Here is an 18,105-nt window from a genome sequence, read left to right on the forward strand (position 1 = left end):
ATGTGGTTTTTCCACTGAATATTTGCAAAACCTCCTGAGAGGAAGCTTGCCATCTATATTTTGCAGTAAAACAGTATAGCATCAGTGAGCATAAGCTATTCACCCATGGGCATCACTTATCCTGGTGTATTCAAATGCTGAATGTGCCAAGCACTTCCATCATTAGTCTATCTAAGTAAGGTTACAGAACTACAGAAAGGACAATCACACAGGGAAATGAAGGTGGCCCCTCTTACTTCCTTTCAACACATCAGATTTCACACAACCTGGCTAAGTATAAAATATCAAACCAACACTTTGTGACATCTGCCCCCACACGCTACGGTCAGTTCTGGGTAGGGGTGAAGGATGGGTGTCAATAATACCCCACGAAGAAGAATATTATGCATGAGCAAAACAAGCAGCTAGTTCAGTGGACGCGCAGTGAGATGGGCATCTCAGCTGAACTGGATGCCAACACTTGCACATCATTCATTCTCTGACTCTCGATGTGGCCCTTTGAGAGGAGTGTCTTTCTAAACCTAGCTGGCTCAGCATTGGACTTGTAGATTTTCTCTGACTCCAGGACTCTCAGATTACCACAGCACAGATGAGAGAAAGCGGCCACAGGAAGAAATATGAACTTTCTCATACCTGGAGGCTTGAAGACTGCTTGGGCTTCACACCCCGACTTCACACCTTGGAATTTCCCCGATTTAGTTCTGACTTCTAATATATCCCTCCGAAACCTGATTTGCTGGCCTCCAATGCAGCTTTCTTGGGAACAAGACATTAGCAGAACCACCAGCATCCGTAGAAACTCACCATTCTTATGTGTCAACCTTTATTTTCCTAGTGGAGCTAGGAAGGATAACCTGATGCTTCCGTTCAACTCCCTTGGGGATCAGTGAAGGTTGTGAGAACAACTGTACGATCGTCTGGCTAGCAGGTGATGGTGTGTGATGCCAAGGGTCCCGTTGATTGTCTGCATATGTATAAACACACTGGCTTCAGGCAGATGAACTTCTGTCAGTGGATGATATTGTGCTGCTGTGTCACCAAATTGGTAACGAAGATATGCAAATGACCTCATCAAAACTGGGGCATGGTTACATCTCCCTTTCATGTGTTTTTCAAATGAGTGGGCCTGAGGGGATTACAAAGAAAGTATTCAATTTACTTAAAGAACGGAACTGATTGTAGACATCACACACTCCAAAATTAAACCAGATGATTATTGTCAGTCTCAGGACTGGAGGGTCAAAATTTACAGTGCAGAAGGAAAGCTCTCAGTAAGAACACTGTTCATATTTCCCATTGCTAATTAGAAGAGCATATCAGCACTATTGTCTACTCTCAGATATTACCCAGGTATGCAAATGCCACTGTTTAGATTGTAAAGGCAGACATTCTATAGTAAACCATCAGCTCACAATATGGGTTACATTATTTAATTTTGTAACTTGACTACATAGCTGACCTGGCCTAAACATAAATGTGATTTTTTTTCAGGGAGAAGGGAAAGAAGCAAGCTGCCTGTATGCTCAAGAGTTTAGACACACAACAGCACTCCTCCCTGTGTGCTGATATTGTCTAACACAGTAGTGGCTAGACAATCCCCTTCATCGGGGCTTTACTTTCTGTGATTGGTCTACAAGAATAAGTATCAAATGGGATATCAAAACTGTAATTATCATGTGGGCACATCTAACCACGATGATGAGTAGAGATACATTGTTCAACAACAATGTGCTTTATCTTAGGATATAAAAATTCAAGTGGCGGTGGGTTAGAACGTTGAGGCTCTTACTGAAATATCTTATTTGGATCATAAACAAAGGATTCACAGGGCTCAGGAACCCAGCAGTCTAACCTAAGCATTCTATATTTTATTATTTCTGTTTCTGAACAATTTTCTTCCTTAGAAAAAGGTTGTCCCCCATCTTTTCTCAAGCTCTTGGAAAATTCAGTGGCCCTGGAAAACATGCGAACCCTTTGGATTCATTGTTTCTTTTTTTGCCTGTGATACTTTGATGTCTCCTAACATTTAGTAATGATATCTTCAAATGCAGCTTAAATGCTGCTAGCATTTGTTTCCTTTTGAAAATATTGTGAAGATGAGTCAATCATATTTTAGAAATTCAAGACCTCTTAGGCCAAAAGGGTGTAAACGTGAGCTCCTTTACCGTCAAAGAAGGGTGGCAGGAAGGATAGAGGGGTGTGACTCTATAGCTCAAAACAGGCCCATGCTTACTCCCTTAGCTTTCCTATACAAAGGCCAGAACCATCTGGACTTCCCATAGCTCCTAGGTTGTAGTAATTCAGTATGAAATAACAAGCGGGCCTGTTCTGGTACCTGCATTCAATTCCTGCCTTGATTTCCCTAAATGATAGAATGTAATCTGAAACTGTGAGTTGGACCCAACCCTTTCCTCCACCAGTGGTACCTGCCACAGTGTGCTGGACCCTTTACTCCAACTGTCATACATAGCAATCCCCCATTGACACCATCCACAGGCCATCTGTTATCCCATAACTGAGACTAGGACCTCAGATAATGTAATCAAACCATTTCTATACTGCTCCTCAATTGAATATTTTAACTGACCCGAAATTATGCTGGTCCTTATACAGGAATTCATGCAATGGAAGTTGATGGAATGAAAGTTTTAGGTATTCAAGGATTTTCAGACACTTTTTAAATTTTACTTTTATGTGTGTGTGTGTGTGTGTGTGTGTGTGTGTGTGTAGCACATGTGTTCAGTTACTCCAGAGGGTAAAGACAGTGTTGGATACCCTAGAGCTGGAGTTACAGGTGGTTCTGATCTACCTGATATGGTTTTGGGGAACTGAATTATTAAGGAGGATCTTTAGATTCTTTTGATCATAGAGCCCTCAGCATCTTCTTCCTCCAGCTTCTTCCAATTCTCTCCTCTTCAGTATTTTTTAATATTTTTGTTACAGTATATCCATATCAAACAAGTATTTTGACAATGAAATCATGTTACTATTAGAAATACTTTACTATTATTAATTCAAAGACTGTGAAGTCATACCTTTTGACAAAGCTATTATATCATTGGTATCTTTCATAAGCAATATCTACAATGCAGAGAGAAGATGTGTTTGCAAAATAATTTCTGGGACATTAAAATGACTCACTCAGAAAAGACAACTGTCCAGGCTACTGACCTGTGTTCAATCCCAGGGACCAGCATGGTGGAAGGAGAGCACCTACTCTAGCTAGCTGCCGTCTGAGTTCCACCTGTGTGCCTTGACACCTGCATGCCCACACATAAACACTCATAAAGTAAACAAATATCCGAGAACTTCGATGAAATCTGTAATACAATAACAGCTCTGACAGCACACAGTTCTTGAATAAGGAGAAAATATTGTATAGACTCTGATATGTAAACACCGCAATGTGCATATAAACATTTTCATCTCAACAGCTGATGGTCAAAGCTCCTTGTTGAAAAAAAAAACAGTACTTGTGATGTGGAAATAACACATCCTTTGGAGTGTTTTCTCTGTGCACTGTACACATTTGGATATATGTGTAGTGTGTGGGGCTAAGTTGGACATCTGATGTCTTCTTTATCATGCCACTTCATTTTGGGACATGCAGGGTGTCTTACTGAAACTGGGTCATGCTGGTTCTCTGGCCAGTCTAGTCTGTTAGCTTTGGAGGTCTGTCTGTCTCAACCATCCCCACTCTATGGTTATAGAGGCAGAGACCACTCCTGGATTTTTGGCATGACTACTGAGGACTTGAGGCTCTCCCATGTTAACATCATGTCCATCACCTGAATGCCTTAAGTACCTTCCCAGTTGGCTGTCCCTTTCTAAGTTCTAAACTTACTTAATGACAATGTTCTTTTTTTTTCTATTTTGTTTTTTACAAAGTACTCAAACTATTCAATGCCACTTTAAAAATGAGCATTGTGGGATGTGACAAACACATACATGTATTTAGCTTATCCAGTGATGGTACGAAGGGCCTAACAGGATCTGATTTACCAACTCTCACAGTTGTATGTTGCTCCAGAAATAACTTTGAGTCTGAATAGAAAATGCAGTTTAAAATTTTCTTTCTTTTCTTCTTTCCTTTTTTCTTTTAAATTTCCTTTTGGTACATGGGGTGATGGCTCAGTGGTCAGGAGCACTGGTTGCTCCTCCAGAGGAACTGGGCTCAATTCTCAGCAGCCAAATGACAGCTGGCATAGACCCTTAAGTTCAGTCCCAGGGGATTTGGCTTTCGTGTGTACTGCATACATGTGATGGACAGGTATGTGTCCAGACAAAGAGCCACATACATCAAAATAATAAACAAATACACACATATGTATATACAAACATACATACATACATACATACATACATACATACATACATAAAATGCTTCTCTAAAACAAAAAGAATTTGGGGGAGGGGTGGTCAGTGAGATGACTTAACAGGTAAAAGTGTTTGTTTCCATGTTTGATGACTGGAGTTTGCTCTTGGAAACTCATGTCCTGACTCCAGAAAGTTGTTGTCTGGATGTCATATATATGATCTAGTATGTTCAGATACACGCACAAACAAATACCTGAAAACACTTTTGCTTTCCGACATCTGAAAGCCTATGTGTTGACTCTCAAGTGGCAGACAGAAGAAGGCGCACTTAAGCTTGAGACCTTATTAGACACATGCTCCATTCAAAAGTCTGACATTTCTCTTGCTAAACGCCAGGACTCCTTGGCTAACCTAGGGTAACTAATCTGCCTCTGAATATCAGAGACCCGTGCTCCGAGATTCCAAGAGCCATTGCTAAGTGCATGGTATAGAGCAGGAAATGAAACCCAGCTTTTGTGGTTGTGCACTAAAGGGGGATCGCAGAGCATGCAGCCTGATGAAGCTCACACTTCATGGATCTAGCATTTTTCTCTTCTGCAGTTACTACCTCAGAGAGGAGACTCTGTCCTTGGGTTGTCACGATGGCATTTCCATTGCTCGCTGACTATTTCATGCCATCCTGCACACTCAGCCTAACACTGGCAGCAGAATGTCAGATAGCAATGGATTCCTATCTCTGCTCATAACTAGGAGAGATTTGTCTGGCTGAGGACAGGAGCAGCTGGGAGGCATTTTTGCTCAAGGAGAAAGATGACATGTTTCTGAACTGTCCCTCTTGGGAGGAAAAAAAATGAAGAAATACCAACTCACTAATTAAAACGAAAGCTGATGGGTGATAATTCCAGTTAACTGTAAACATGATATAAAACTCAGGTTTCTCTTTTCAAAAGCCTAGCAGAAGCTTGACTACCACGAGCTTTCTGATATATAAGTACCACATAATACTGTCATCATAAAAGTTTTGCATGAGGTTAACTACACAACTGGCTAATAACACTGCCTGACACAACCCATGAAAATCACGGGCAGGTTGAATTTTGGAGGGGATTCAGAGGTTTTATTGAACACTTGTTGCCTGTGAAAAGTGCCTTGCTTACTCACAACCAGCCAGCCAGATCCTCTCTGAGTAAGCATGCATACAGTCACGGTTATGTATGCATGCGTGAGTATTTATACAGATATGAAAGTGTTAGAAACCTCCTGTGATTTCTAGTCTTTATTCATAGAGCTCCTTATCCTTCAATCCATACTCTGCTTGGGTCTCTCTATGGATCCAATGAAAAAATATCAAAGCTTACTTCATTTGTGTGTTGTTAAATATATTTATCCACAAACCTTCAGCCTCTGTAAATCTGTCTGTGATCTCGTAGACCGGTTCATTGGAGTCACCACCTGGTCAGCAATTCTGGAGCTTCATTGTGATGTGATTGGACACAGTGGCTTCAGGAGGCAGCAACACAAGGCCCCTCACCTTTGCTGTGTGATCTCGCTTCTGACTGGAGAACCAGAGGATGGTTGGCTCACTTCTCAGGATGTATATGTTTGCAAAGGGATAGGGGCTGTATAAAATTCTTTTCCCCTTTTAATTGTTATCACATCCTTTACATACATCTATTTAGCTGTTTATTTAATAAGCATACTTATAAGAAATGAGTAATAGCATATTGTGACTTCTGTTTTTTTTTTTATTAACTTGAATATTTCTTATTTACATTTCGAGTGTTATTCCCTTTCCCGGTTTACGGGCCAACATCCCCCTAACCCCTACCCCTCCCCTTCTATATGGGCGTTCCCCTCCCCATCCTCCCCCCATTGCCGCCCTTCCCCCAACAATCACGTTCACTGGGGGTTCAGTGACTTCTGTTTTAACGACTTGTGGGATGGAGGCGAAGACCTGTTTAGAGAATATGGACATTGAGTCTTTTACACTTTTGAAATCAGCAGCAGTATTTCTGTTACATAATATCAAGAAATTGTATTTTTTAAAAATATTTTAGTAAAATTATTTTAAAGGAGAATTTATTTTCCCTTCACCACTGTGGAAGGCAGAAGGTAGATGACTACCACGATGCTGGGAGACAGCCAGCCCATGGAGGCTTGGGGAAGCTGGTTTACAACCTTGAATTCTGCATGATGGGCAGTGTGTCTGCATCCACAAATTAGCCGTGCTCCACATGCCTGGCAAGAAGTTAAACACCAGTCCTTTAAAAGTGCTAGACTATGGAAGGAGAGACTGAAGCAAAAATCGTAAATGCAGATGAAGGTTGGACATTCGCAGAAACACTGGTTCTTACGTCCTTCTCTCAAGTGGGTACTTTTCATAGTGCAAGCACCAGACAAGCCATGGATAGAGAGAGGGCTCATGAGAATACCTGTTCCCTCCATCTCAGGCTTTGCTTCATAGAGGAAGTTCTTGAGTCCATCCAACCACTACACTAATAGACTGAGAACAAAGTGACCTAATTGTTTAGGGGTCTGCTGTGGTGGAAACAGACTCCTAACTTTGCACTGGGTGCTGTGGTGCCTCCTAACCCTGCCATTTTAAGGTCATGGAATTTGCAGAATAACATGACCACAGCTGCACTGTCCAAACTTGTGACCCTTAAGTCACGGCCCCATGTACTCTGCGATTACATAATAACAATGTTTATTCTGTGCTTATAAAAATAGACATAAGAACAAGAAAAGTCACAAGAGCCATTTTAGTGGTGGATGCAGAACTGATTAGAGTCCACAAACTGAATGTTGTTTTCACAATCAAAGGCTAGGTTTGCCTTTTCTCGGGGAGTCTACCTTATAGTGAAGTTGACAAAAGACAAACAGTAGAAATGTGATACTAAGTTGTGACGGAATCCTAGAATGACCTAAGACAGGATGTGTTGGTGAAGAAACCTGGAGACCTGAGGCTGCTTTAGATTAGATGATCAGGTCAGGCTCCCCAGCAGAAGTCACACTTGACCCAAGACCCCCAGAGGTGAGAGGTAATCTGTTCCACACAGAGCAGGAATAAGTGACTACAAGATCCCTAAGGCAGGAACAATCCTGGCTTGAAGAACATGAATTGAAATGATCTGTACCTGTCTTTGCACCACTGTTCTCTTATTAACCCCCTTCCTTTCTTTTTCTACATGTGGGCAGGAGGCAAAAGGTCTGTAGGATGACACAATACATCCAGCAGCCTGGGGCTCTCTGAGTCCCTAGCAGGATATGGCTGACCTGGGATGAAAACTGAACTTGTAAGTGGAAGATTGGCTTATTACAAGCATTGGGGAGACAGAGATCCCACCAACACCCCAAACTGAAGCTGTTATAGTTGAGAGTCATTTCTCTAGCTTGGACACTGTTTTAGGTATGAATGGATAGACACTATAAAGGTATGTTTCATAAGCTCACTGTTTCTACGAACTGCCAGCCAGTTTTACACACTGCCAGTCTCACGGAAGATTAATGACGTGGCTGGCAGTGAACAAGCTTATGAAGGAACCTGCTAGAAAAGTGGCAAAACTGCAGGAGAATACACACTCAAAGCTTTGGAAATTGGGTTATATTTATCTCTTTCATACATATCTCCATTGATAAATAGCATGGGGCATGGGGAAAATGGTTAAAATGTTTGTAGAATCATCATCCCTGAAAAAAAATATATATGTATGTATGTATGTATATAGCATTCACAAATGTGTGGGATACTGTACTAATCCATGTAGGATGCCTTCTTTCCCCTAACCTCTTACTTAGTTTTCATGAGGATCACTTCAATTGTTTCCATTTCCCACTTTCTTTAATCCTTTCCTACTCCTTGAGATTGTAGGGGCGGGTCTGTATGCCCTAAGTGGTTCTGTTCTTGCTCTGTATGCACACAGATGGTCTTATTTTCCTTCCCGACTGTTGTGATTAAATACCCTGACAAAAGCATTTAAGGAGAGAAAGCGTTTGTTTTAGGTCACAGTTAAATGAATAAGCAGTCATGGTGTAGAGGTCAAGACATCGGGAACTTCAGGCATCTTGACACATTGTGTCCATGATCAGGAAACAGGGATGACAGTAAGCAAGCAGAACTCTGCTCACATTTGGCATGTTCCGCAGTCCAGCATCCTTTGCCTTTGGGAATGGTCCCACTGACAATTAAGATGGGTCTTCCCAAGTGACGGAATCTAGATAGCCCAGGTGAGTCTAGGTCTTGTTAAGTTGACAGTTGACATTAAGCACCACACAGGCATCGAAGTCAGAAAGACAGCCTCAGACCTAACTCAGCCATGTAAGACTGGGAGCCCTGGCTCACACTGAACTTTTCTGATTTCGAATTTTCTCTTTTCAAATAATTTGCAAACAATTTGAATGCTGAAGAATATCTAGGGAAAGGCATGAACATTGGCAAAAAGACAAAACAAAACGAAAAAACTAAACGAAACTTAGGCTTTGACTAAGATATCTATCAGAAGAGGGTTATAAGAGAATTCTGATTCAAGAATCCCTGGGATTTCAAAGTTTTATTCTTTATCATTTTCTTTTGCCTCAAGCCTAGTGTCCACACTGAATCTAAGTATTTCAGCCTCACAATGAATGGAAGATGGAGGTTATGGTGGGAGTATGCCTAGAACATTCTATTTGTAGACAAATGAGCCTTCTCTAAGGAGAACTAAAGCTGTCATTCCAGGAATATACTACAGAAATAGAACATTCTGTGGCATTAACAGACAAACACTTCTTCACTGTGCCAATTTTCACACCAATTCCCATTGGTTCAAGCAAAGCAAGATAAAATTGTGTCAGAGAAATACTCTGGTGGACACATGTAGACCCGCAGAAAATCTGCATAGTATCTCCTTTTTCCGAAGGGAAGAGATTGGCATTTCTGTTCAGAAAAAGGACACTGTGAGTATATAAAAATCTATCCTCAGACAGAGAAGGTTGTGGTTCAAGGACTAGGAAGAACCTTCTGAAGGGCGCTGGGGAGAAAAGCCAGACCCTGCTGGCTTTAGTGCATCGTTCCCCATTTTGGATTCTCTTTTATGAGCTACACAGCTTGAACAGTTGTTTGCATGATGTTACCTTGTTTTGTATACATCTCTCTCAAAATTTACTTCCCTTCAAAAATTCACTTGCCATTATCAAAACTCTTCAAATCCAGATGAGTCTGAAGTGCGGCAATTGTTATGCCCAGAAAAGCTTGCTGGTATCTGTTTAAATTCCTCCTACAGAGAGAGTGTATTTAATTTCTTGGTAAATCTGAAGAGAGAACATGAAAGGAAAGCCATAGGTCGCATATTTATGGGTGGAAAAAAAAGAATCAGGCCTTATAGTTTTTAGTTCTTTATCTGAACACTGGTGAGCCACTATGAAAACTGCTAGCTGGCGGTCTCTCTTTGTCCCAATTCTGAAAATGAATGATTAGAAGTTTGAGGAGATGGCCCAATCAGAAAGTACTTGCTCTGCAGATATAAGGACCAGAGTTTGATTCCTAGCAAGGACCTGATGTTGTGGTATGCACATGTGATCCCAGCACTGGGGATGGGGTTGGGGAACAAAGGTCTCTAGTTTTGCTGGCTTGGCTGTCTAGGTAATCTGTGATGTCCAGGCTCTGTGAGAGACCTGTGTCAAAAAATAAGGTGGGCATTGAGAGAGGAAGAAGCTGATGTTGACTTTATGTCTGTCATACACATGCATTGCACTGTCTGGTTTTCTTTGTCAACTTGACACAAGCTGGAGTTATCACAGAGAAGGGAGTCTCCCTTGAGGAAATGCCTCCACAAAATCCAGTTGTAAGGCATTTTCTCAATTAATGATCAAGGGTAGAGGGCCCATTGTGGGTGGTGCTGTCCCTGGACTGGTAGTCTTGGGTTCTATAAGAAAGCAAGCTGAGCAAGCCAGTAAGTAACATCTCTCCATGGCCGCTACCACAGCTCCTGCTTCCTGGCCTGCTTGAGTTCCAGTCCTGACTTCCTTCGGTGATGAACAGCAATGTGGAAAGTGTAAGCTGAATAAATCCTCTCCTCCCCAAATTGCTTTTTGGTCATGATATTTGTGCAGGAATAGAAACCCTGACTAAGACATGTATATACATACACAAGAACCTACACACATATGTTCACACATGAGTACATACAATGGCAGTGACCAGCACTATCTGAAAGCAGCTTGTAAATGCTTCCTGGAAGTTTCCATCACCTGCCGTGGACCACATGATTGTAGCTCCTTCTGAGAAATACCAACTGGTAGTTATTCATACGGTAAGGCTTATGATTTGCAGGTATCAGAGATTGAGAGGGACAGAGAGCAAGAGAGAGAGCAGAGAGAGAGAGAGAGAGAGAGAGAGAGAGAGAGAGAGAGAGAGAGAGAGAGAGAGAGCATATATACCCCCTCTGCATTTCTTAGGTCTCTACTGAAACAGAACAGTTCATATTTATGAGCAAAGGAAAGCGTGATTCCAAGTCTCACCCCAGAGTCCTAGGGCAATTGACCTTTTTGATGGTAGTCTTTGACCACCTAAGAGGCTGAGCCTTAAAGTTTGAAGGGGTAACAATTCTTAGAGCTCTGTGTGGTACCAAGTTATCCACACTCCTCTGCCCCACTTAGAAATATCACAGGCGGCTTCTGCCTCACTGCCTGGTTGAGTGATCCTTATACAAGCGTCTTTGTAGGTTTTTGAGTAAAGGTTTCCCTTATTAATTTCACCAGCCAGCATTCACTTAGCATTTGCTTTGAGGCATAATTGACAGGCAAGGTGACACCCACTCGAGAGAGAGCCATAAATCAGAAATAATTTCCAAAATTGGCTGAAGGGCTGAAGTGTTGAATAGGCAAATACAGGTAAAAATCTCTTTATTAGGGCTGACAGGGACAGCGCGTGTCAGCGAAGTGTTCCCTAATGTACTGGGGGAGATTAATTTTAGGGCCCTTCTTTGCTGTGTGTTTCTTAACAAGTTCACCACGCAGGCCCCTAGGAGGGCAGGGGAGGGGCTGGAGATGAAGTCCCCAAGGCAGAGAGCTGCTCTGCTGCCAAATCCTCCATGCCTGCAATTACTCTGCTGTTTTAGACTTTATTTGCATTTCGCATCATCTGTGGAAAAGAGCCATAAGTCAAAATCCAAAGGACGTGGCAAGATAATGAAGGTAAAGGAAGAAAAAGGAAAGGTGTTCAAAGGTAAGAAAATTACCTGTGAGAGAAAGAGAAACTATGTAAAATTTTCGTCGAAAATACGACAAGGGGAAGTTGAAATAAAAACGGTTAGGCAGTGGATACAGCTCAAACAATGCCCTAGGCTTGATTCCCTAGCACTGCATAAAATGGAGGGGGTACTGTGTGCCTATGATGCTGATACTCGGGAGGTAGAGGGTGGAGGTCCAAAAGTTCAAGGTCACCCTTATCTCCATGCTCAAGGCAAACCTGGGCTACATGAGACCCTTTCTCAAATGAGTGAATTATTAGATAGATAGATGGATAGATAGATAGATAGATAGATAGATAGATAGATAGATAGATAGATAGATAGATGGATGATAGGTAGAGAAACATAATCTCTTTCAATACTACTACTATTACTACTACTACTATGACCACTATTACTATCAGTACCACCACCACCACCACCACCACCACCACTACTACTACTACTACTACTACTACTACTACTACTACTACTACTACTACTACTACTACTACTACTAAATGAGTTGTAAAGACTACATTACCATTTTCCCCACTGGCTCATGTATATTCCAGTATTGACCATCTATACTCTAGTTTTGTCCACTTTGATTAAAAAAATAAATTTGATCACTTCATAAATTATGTTAGAGAGATGCTATGCCATTATTCTTAAAGGACACAGATCTGCCTTTCTCTAAGTATCCTGTGAAATATATTTTCCAATTTACAACCGAAAATAGGAAACAAAATGAAAAGAGTGCTCTGGGGGAAACAGTCAAGCATATTCAGAAGAGTCTGCAGAAGGAAGTTAAGCACAGTCATCGCCAGGGTTTGTAAAAGATGGCAGTCTAGAGAATTGGAAGCATGAATGTCATAAATAAGCCTCATTTTAAAAAAATAGGAAATGAAGATATTCCCTAACTAGCACTGGGAATATGACAGTATTGCTGAAGGAGATTCACTGGGCAAGTCAAACTTTGAGGGAAAAAAAAACCCCAAACTGGACAATTACCTGAATTCTACAGGAATGCTGCACCTGATAGTGTACTATGCAATTATTCTATCTAGTGATTAGAAAACTTTTCAGGATAGTATTATGATTAGTGTGTTTAGGGCAAAGGAGAAGCTCAGTAGAACAGAGCTATAAACACATGGTCCTCCAGGGCCCACACTGTGTGTTTACTTTTAAAAGTGTCACTAAATCAGGAGTCTTTGGCTCACTTGTGCATTCCATAGTATGGTGTACATAGTGTGGTAAATGGCAGTGCAAGCCCCGGGGCCTCATGTGGATTCCAGGTACTGCAAGGGAAGGCAAAGATGCAATGTGTGGGAATTATCTATGCACATTTTGCAGCTCATTTATTCATCTTATTTATCTACAAGAGAAACTGGGTAGTCACGTGCCCAGCTATAACCTGAGGTTTTCTTAATATAAGAAAACAATGGCTAGTACTAAAGAGTTCATGGTGCTCTTCCAAAAGACGTGGGTTCAGTTCCCAGCACTTTCATCAAGCTGCTCACTCCCAGCTGCCTGTATGTTAACTCTTGTTCCTGAGACAGCTGATGCCTTTAACCATCATGGGCACTTTTACTCCTGTGGATATACCTACTCACAGACACACATGTGCATGATCAGAGAACAAACCCGAAATCTAAGCTAAAGGACATAGCAAGAATCACCGTTCTTTAATATTCAGTCAGCAGGCTCTGATTTAGCCTCAGGCGTGTTTGCAGGTTAGGTTACAACACTGATATATTAACTTTCTCCAGATTAACAAACTAGCGAGCAATTCTGAGGCCTGTGACGTCCTTCTTCTAATTAAAAGTGTTTTCTACTCTGCTGGTTAAATTCAGTCCAATCCCACGAGCTTGAAAAGCTACTATCCTGATTTTCCACAAGTCAGAAACTATTATGGGTATAAGGCGCTGGGCTGGTTCTGAAAGGATTTATGGAACCTAAGTATGGATGGAAAGCTATGTGCATTTTTAGATGTGTCACAATAAAATGTAGAGAGAAATAGAAGCGAGCAAAATCAGAGGCTGATTGGAGGAGAAGCTGTTCCCAATGCTCATCCTTGGGAGCTCTCATTGGTAAAATTTGCAGAGGCCACGGCTCAGCAATCACATGGTTGTTTGACTCGGTCTAATTCCCGAAGCATGTGTGAAGTGTAACGGGGTCTAAGGTCTCTCTCCTTCATCTTTGACTCCTGTGCATTTTCTCTTAGGTCGGATAGTATAGTGGAGCGTCTCCTCACTGTGTGGACATGTCTGATGAATTTTCTTAGGGTTTATGGGAATAACTTTGCATGGCTTCCTGTGAATTTTACAAACAAGGCATTGGCAGCCTTTCAGATATAAGGGCAGTTTTTACTTTCAATTTGTGTTTAAAGAAACATTTGTTTTAAAGAGGTTTACTCGGGTCTTCTCAAAAATTATCCTAATTTTTCCCATAGGAAACACTTTACTCAACAGTATTTAGTTTTCTAGCCTTTGTCATTGTTTCATGATTTGTTCCCCAATATTTCCATTCCACCTCTCGTTCTCTTCTTGTGTTCCTTACAAGTTAGTTTACTCATTCATCAATGGTGTCTTAGTGGCTGCTTGAGACTGCGGCACCCAGGGCTTATTCATTATAGTCTGCCTTGACTCAGTTTCACACTATCTGCCATACAATGACACAAGTCTTGGTTCTGTTGCTGGGTTGTGTTTTGTTTTTCAAGACAAGGTTTCTCTGTGTAAATAGCCCTGGCTGCCCTGGACTTGCTTTGTAGATCCTTCTGGTCTCGACTTCACAGATATCCACCTCCCTCTGCCTCTGCCTCTGCCTCTGCCTCTGCCTCTGCCTCTGCCTCTGCCTCTGCCTCTGCCTCTGCCTCTGCCTCTGCCTCTGCCTCTGCCTCTGCCTCTGCCTCTGCCTCTGCCTCTGCCTCTGCCTCTGCCTCTGCCTCTGCCTCTGCCTCTGCCTCTGCCTCTGCCTCTGCCTCTCTAGTGCTGGATTAAAGTCATTTGCCACCAAGCCCAGCTCACAGAAGCTTTTAATAGCACACCATTTGTATTCCCACCTTATGTGCTACGTTTCCTATATACTTTATTTTGTATGTTAAAACATACAAAATCGAATTCTGGGCTTGAACCCAGGTCCTTATGACTACAAGGCATCCTGCTACACCTTGTCTTTCCCCCAAAGGTATCATTCTGCCCACACGACCAAAGGTCTACCACTGCTTAATGTCAAATTTAATGTTGTATCCACTGTCGAAATTTTCCTCAAATTCACAAGTAGCAAACTCTGAAGTCTTCTCTTGCTCCTAACATGTTTCCTCCTCACCAGTTCTAATATATTTTTGCTATTCACTTATATACACTTCTATGCACACACACACACACACACACACACAAACACACACACAATGCATATTGAGAGGTCTTCTTCAAAAAATGTGCTTTCTTGGGCATAGGAATTTTGTATTAATTGTTTTAATTTAAATAATTCTTCCTAGCTCAAATGCTACTCGAGTCCTCATGAATAAACTTGTTGGAAGATATTGCTGAATATAATGAGGGCAATTTTCTTATTTGAAATTGTAGAAAATAAGTGATAGGAAGTAGTCCTTTTTCATATAATAAATCTTCCCAGATAAATTAAAAGACATAATGAAGCACTCTACATGTACACATACACTTACTATGTATACACTATTTTAACATAAACATGAGTATCTATAAACAGGCAGACAGGATGTCTGACTCTGCCAAACATAAATATACTCAAATGTATTGATAACCCCATGTGCTGTGACCATTTGTCTTATTCTGTGTTGGGTACAAGTGTTTAATGTAGGCTTTAAGAATTTATAGACTATAATAAACAAAAGCATCAAATTATGCTGAAAGAGTTGAATTCAGTTCAGGAAACTTCACTGTCAGTGTAAAACACACTAAGGGAATTTGTAGTGATGGAAACTTTTAAAAAGTGTTATAAACAGTTCTATGTGTGTTTTTCTAAAAGCAACACTCTCCTCTGTTGCCCTCTGCTTAGTATCTACCATATTTTCTTTGGAGTTCAGTACGTGGAAATATCTTTTGAGTGATAGAGGTTGATGAGTAATCATCAAAATGTCAGACAAAAACTACAATTTTAAATTATGTAAACACACAAGAATAATGTAAAGCACAATTCGGGTAGGAATGTAATACCTCTAACACAACACCATACATCTTCTAAGTGATGTCTAAGTGATATATATCACTTATATATACTACACATCGAATATAATCTTATTAGACATATAATATAATCTGATTATACATAAAATATGTAATATATGATACATGGTGAATGATATATGATAGATAACATATGCTATATATTATATAACATGTAATAGGTAATACATGATATATTATGTAATATGTAATACATAATAGAGGATATATAATGGATAATACATGATGTAATTATATAAAATGCTATAAATAATATATGCAATATGTGATATATAGTATATGTGATATGTGATATGTAATACATGATGTGTAATGTAACTTGTAATTGTATTATATACAATATCTAATGTATAATAAGTACATGTTATGTGATATGTGATGATATATGAAATGTGATATGTGATATAATGTGCTTCAATTTGCCAGGTCAGAACAAGCATAGGGAACACAATCTCCCTAAGATAGTGGTCATGGTGAAATCTGAGATTAAGTTCTTTGCTTCTGAAGGTTATACCTTTTTAACCCAAGTTTTAAACATGGAACCTAAGAGATAACCTTGCCAAAATTTTCAAGTGTGCTTCATGATTGTTTCCACATTGTGTTGTACAGTATTGATGAGGACATGGGGAGTACTGTGTCTAGTGTCACCAACATCTCTAGCAAGTCATAGCTAAATATGAGTTACAATAATTGAAGGAGGAAAAGACAAGAATACCTTTTGGTAAGTTCAATAATAAATTGATCAACTTTAGACTCAATCCTAGAAGAAAGGATCCACATTTTAATTCACATTATCTTCAATGTCTCTGACAAGATATGATTTAAGCTTTTACAACCCCATTTGGCTCTTGGTGGATAGCTCACTGATTTGGCTTACCTCACATGTGGCTTAGTCTGTGATCACTGGCTGCTCATCTGCAGGGATCACGTGGATTGCATGACAAACCTATATTGACACTTGAGTGCTATTGTCTCTGGAAATTTTCTTCTTGAAGATTGCCAATTATTTATCACAGCACATATTCCCTCCACAGTGGGAAATCATCATCACCCATAGACTTTGTCAGAGCAATTAGCCTAGTCATCCATGTCTAGTCTAGGAAACAGAAAATCCAATTCAAATGATTATATGTCCACAGAAAGATCCAGAAGTAGGAAGAGTTCAAAATTATATTGAGTTATCACCTAAAGACCTGGTTCCTTATAAATTTTGTGATCCAACTTATGTAGATTCAGCATCGTCCAAGATTTCAGAATCCAGTTAGCAGCTATCTGAGACACACACACACACACACACACACACACACACACACACACACAGAGAGAGAGAGAGAGAGAGAGATATGAATTTTCAGTTTTCAAAGAAGTTATAGGTTAAGAAGTAATAACAGTAATTATGAGCAAATGTGTTCAAGAGTTTCTTGTGAAAGGAAGAGAAAACTATAGTAATGTGGAGACGATGTAGAACCATGAATTATAAGAGACATGATCATGGCGATGGTGGTGTTGGTGGTGTTGGTGGAGGTGATGGTGGGGGTGGTGTGGAAGGTGGTGATAATGTTTGTGGTAATGGTACTAGTGCTGCAGCTGATGACGATGATGATGATGATGATGATGATGACGATGATAGTGATGCTGATTTTCATCGACTAGAACACAACTCTTGAACAAGTTTTCTCACATTTCCTCACCAAATGATCTTTCCTTGAGTTGCCTGGTCTTACCCAATTTTTAGCAGATTTGTTTCTCTTTATTATTCTTGATTCCACATGTTTTATCTTTTATGTACATTTCAAATAAGTTCTCCAATTTGGCCTTAGTTTTTAAATAGTTTGCTTACTGAGTAAAAGGTTGAGACACAGAACCAAATGGTTATTCAGACAAAGGACTCAAACCTGATCTCAACTCAATAACCTTTCAAGACATTCTGATGCAAATGCAGGGGAGTATGGCATGTAGGTCAGGATGCTACTCTAATAATATTTTATGACTCAGGACATTAAAGTGGTAGCTACCTTCTGTTAATGACAAAAGCAGTTCTAGGTGCCGTGCTTGGACACTGCATACATTATCTTATTTAATCCTCAAAATGCCATAAATTAAACACTGTGACCCCAATTTTAAAGATGAAAGAAATGAACTTCAGAGAGAATGAACATATCACCTATGGGTCTGCATTAGTAACTAGGAGAGAATAAGGATTTGAACCCTGGTCAGATTCCAAACAACTATTCTAATCCTGTAAGTGTAATGTCCAAGATCAATGCTCATTAGAATTTGAACTGACCTTGGAGGTCCCTTAGTGTGGCTAACTTAAGATGCGGTAGAGAGTAGTCATTAAAAATGTGGAA

This window comes from Rattus rattus, chromosome 2 (genome assembly GCF_011064425.1).
Source record: "Rattus rattus isolate New Zealand chromosome 2, Rrattus_CSIRO_v1, whole genome shotgun sequence".
NCBI classification, from domain to species: domain Eukaryota; kingdom Metazoa; phylum Chordata; class Mammalia; order Rodentia; family Muridae; genus Rattus; species Rattus rattus.